General features: G+C 45.8%; 1 long non-coding RNA gene across 2 annotated transcripts; it reads left to right on the forward strand.

The window, feature by feature from the left end:
• Positions 1–607: 607 nt before the first annotated feature.
• LOC123069797 (uncharacterized) lies at positions 608–3,981 on the forward strand. 2 transcript variants are annotated; one of them, XR_006432987.1, is made up of 5 exons: positions 608–1,045; positions 1,171–1,371; positions 1,477–1,629; positions 1,825–1,999; positions 2,123–3,981. It is a non-coding gene; the product is annotated as an uncharacterized lncRNA (long non-coding RNA). The 2 variants fall into 2 exon arrangements; XR_006432986.1 differs by having other exon boundaries at positions 612–1,371.
• The last annotated feature ends 352 nt before the right edge of the window (positions 3,982–4,333 follow it).

Genomic DNA, 4,333 nt, shown 5'->3' on the forward strand with positions numbered 1-4,333 from the left:
TCATGCCCATCCTAGAGAACATTGTGTCCCTAGCTCCCTCGAGGAGCAAGGACAGTGCAAGCGGCAGCAGGGGGTAGGGGTAGATGTGGGGAGGGATGTCGGCGGCTGCTCGAGGTCATCATGATGAAACCCTTGACGTCCCATCTTTATCAATGGAAGTGGAAGAGCACGAAGTCGAGATTGGATAGGAGTTTGAGTTCTTTTTGGCACCGATCGGTTCCCCACTTTAGAGATGTATTTTTTTGCGTGCGAGCAAACAGTGGGTTGATTCTAAAAGGGATAGGCACTTTTCAACAGAAGTGCATGACGGACCAAAAATATGACCTCATTTTATTTGTTTGATAGATATCGTATTATTCGTTGTTGTTCGTTCGGTGAAATTTTCTAATATTTGATTGTTGTGTTTCTAATTAGAGCACCCCATAATCACCCAATACGAGGGGATGATAAATGAAAGATACTGATTATAAATTTTAAAGAGCCCGTGGCAACGCACGGGCGTTATACTAGTACAAGAAGTAGTATAGTACTATTTTTTTTTTGTTTCTCGGGAGAGGAGAGGAAGCGGCCACCCAACCCCCAACCCCAGCCCAGCCCCAGCCCGTTCCCCTCCCCACCCATGCCGCCGCCGCCGGAGCCACCCACCGCCCCGCCTCCCTCACACAGACCTCACCGCCGGCCATGGCCTTCCCCAACAGCCGCCGCTCCGGCCCTCTCCCCCTCCCCTCCCCTTATCACAAGACAAGAGAAGAGAAGAGGGAGGGAAATCGATCGCGACCGAGCAGGTCAAGCGGCGACAATGGCGCGCCCAGACCCGCCAGCGTCGTCGTCGTCGAGCTCTGCTGGGCGGCGCAGTCCGGTAGAGTAGGAATGAGGGGGCGGTGGGACGCCTCCCCTGCTCGAGCTGCTCCAAGCGAGCGACCACAGCGCCGGATCCACCTCCACAACCACCCCCCGGCGGCCACGGAAGGTCAGGGACCTTCGTCCGGTCCGTGTGCTTCTTCTCCATGGAGCTCCGACACCGCAGCAGCCGCATCCATGGAAGGTCCCTCTTCTCCTCCCCGCCTCTCTCTCCCTCCCTCCCTCTGTTTGTTTCGATCTGGAAACTGTCTGATTCGATTTCCTCACATGCGCACGTGCTTCTTCCGCTCTCCGCTGCTCCAACCCTAGTGCCGACGCCATGGACCTCGTCAATCGTGGTTTGCTGCTGCCGCCGACCGTTTCCCTGACAAGTTGACACCAAAGCCACCATTGTCAAAGCCGCCGTTGGCCGGCGTTGCCACTGGTCGCTGCTCCACGCATCTTGTCGGTGCTGCGAGGCGATGCCATCTACATATGTTGCTGCAGCCTGGGAGGTGGCAGGGTCTCCAGGTATGCACACTGCTCACGCCCATACCCACGGCTGTAGCGTCGCTCTGCTGCATGAATCATTCCATCAGGCTGCTAATTCCAACCACCTCTTCCGATTTTGCGAAGGTGATGCCCTCTTTGCTGCCCAATCGTTGAAGATGCCATAGGACGAGATCCTCTGCTGCTGCTGTGTCTGGTGGTTGAAGAAGGGGTGTGCTGGGAAGAGGAGGCAGTGTTGAGAGTGCTCGATCTGGAACAGGACGAGCTTGGGCTGCATCGGTGTGTTTGCTGCTGCTGAATTTGCTAACTACTACTGCTCCCTATAGCGTTATTACATTTGGCTTCGTGCTTTACCAACGACCTCTCCTTCTAGACCTGGCTACGCAGGTCATCGGAGACGGAGAGGATAGTGGAGTATATAGTAAGTACTTTGTTTTCTGTGTGTGGCTAATGGGTTGATTCCATTTTATGCAGGCTCTGGTTCTCAACCTCCAACATGAGTCCCTTTCTTCCGTGCCTCGAACTCCACGAGTCATCATGGGCACTGCAGATGCGGAGGAGTTTTTCCGGGGCGATCTGCTTGTTCCCGGCCGCGCTGGTGTCAACTACCTCGAGCCACTATGACCATCCCAACCACGCTCACCCCCCTGTAAGTCATGTGTTTCTCCTACCAGATCAAAACAATTGTCAATTTTTGGAGTACAGTTGTGTATCAGATCCGTTCATGATTGAAATCGTGGTCCCCTAAACATGTGATTTGTGAAATGTTTAGGAACGAATTGTTTGTGGATCTGCAAAGGGGGATTCAATTAATTTTCAGTTGTAGAAAAGGGAGAAGGGGGATTCAATTAATTTTCCTCCTCAAGATCAAAGAAACAAAATCTTTGTGGCGATGATAGAAGGGGTTCACGACTTCACGTTAATACACAGACTATTGGTAAGGGCATTAAAACATATATCTGGTGTGAAATGGTCGTACATGCTTGATTAGAATATTTTCAAGTGTTGTAGGTGTACGGCTGTGGGGAAACATTTTCATGGTCTAATTTTCTAATTAATGTATGCACGAGACATGAATCTTGGATTCTAAACTTTTTCCTCGATGTTTGGGCTTCCTCTAACTTTTCGTATATTGCACACAACACAACACATAGATTCATGTCTTCCATGCTTGCTGTCTTGTAACAAACAGATGTTGGGATGGATACTAATTTTCTAAATGATTTGAACTCATGTTGTTTTCTATTCTACTGTCATTGGTTCATCATTCTGAACCATTCAATTGTTGGAACTCCGGCATATATTGGTCCTGAAGTTATGCTGAAGAAAGAATATGATGCAAGCTATGATCCATCCTATTTTGTGCTTTAAACGGTCTGCTGCATACTCTGCCATCTGCTGCATAACTTAATTCTGTTTGCTCGGCCATAAAAGCCTTACTTGATTTCTGAATCTTCCATTCACCTTTCGTTGTCATGAGTGGTGAATGGTCTTGAGGAGTAACCATTTAGATACTGTATGTTTTTTTGCTCAAACACGATCTCGACATTGATAATAGCAGAGAGATAATATACGCCTTATAATCTTGTAACTGTAGAAAAAAGTATAGATAACCCCCAGAAGTATCCTGTTTGGATCACATAACCCCCCCATGTTTAAAACCGAGTTCTTAATCCCCTGAACTATTCTAAACCAGACATATCACCCCCTAGCACCCACTTAAGTAGTTTGGGACCGTGCTTTTGCATATGTGGCGCCTGGGCTGGGCCCATCGACCGGCCACGTCGGACTGGGCCTGCTGGGTGCGGTCTAAATGACGCCCTCGAGCAGGTTCGACCCAGACTCGGCCTCTTCGCCTCGCAATTTAGCGTGAGCTTTTTAATTTTTCAGCAGTGTACTACAGCAAATTGTTGATCATTATACTGTTCTGTATGCAATGCTATGTTAAAGAAGGAAACTTTTGACAACAAATATTTTATGACTGTACTATTCTGTATGGAATGGTGTGTTGCAAGATATTTTATCAGAAGTGTACATATTATTGGCATCAAATTCAGAAATAGACAGCAAATTTCCATAGCATTGAAGATCTTAAATTCACACAATAAGTTCCATGGAATACTCAGGTTCAACCTGATAAAAGCTACAGGTCTTTGACATGCAAAACTCCACAAACGACACTTAATTGTCAAGGAATTTGATGTTTCACATCAAATAAAAGCACACACTTCTATCTGGTGTTACACATCAACTACGTGACATTGAAAAACAATCTGGGCATTCACTTTTTCCGCAGTGAGAAGTCATTCCAGCCTGTTATTTGTTTGCACTTGCATCTGCTGTGAGCTTGAAGAAGCCCTGTTGTGAATGCTCAGATTGTATGTGCATCTGCTGTGAGCTTGAAGAAGCACTTGCATCAACTACGTAACTATATGTGCAGAAGTAGTTGTGGTGTTCCTTCCACCTTATGAATTAGTCTGTGAAGAGGTGAATAGTCAGGAGCCCCATGGAGCCAAACAAACATTATGTTCAGGCTACAGATTATATTCATACTACAGCTTGAGTCTGAATTTGTATTGATACACGAAAATGTCATGTGTGCCAAGAAAAGTATGTTAACTGTACAATCAATTTTGGTGTGCATTTCTTATTTATTTTTGAGTCGGACGTGTGCATTTCTAATTAGAAGTAGAAGAAGAAAGATGTGACACGGACTTCCTAAGATCACATACACATAGTTGAATAGTATAATTAGAATAATAATAATAAAATTCAAAAAGCTTATTTATTTTGGCTACAAATTTGCTGGAGTGTTATAGATGTGCATACCATTTCGTGAAGGAATAACATAAATGGTGGTCGGGACAAATGAAAATTGATCATTTTTAAAGCTTCTTGGAGCATCGATTTTGTTTAATATTGTGCAAAGCATCACAAATATTTTTTCTTCATGAAATTTTGCACATAACCAAAAAATGTAATT

Source organism: Triticum aestivum, chromosome 3B (genome assembly GCF_018294505.1).
Source record: "Triticum aestivum cultivar Chinese Spring chromosome 3B, IWGSC CS RefSeq v2.1, whole genome shotgun sequence".
Lineage (NCBI taxonomy): Eukaryota > Viridiplantae > Streptophyta > Magnoliopsida > Poales > Poaceae > Triticum > Triticum aestivum.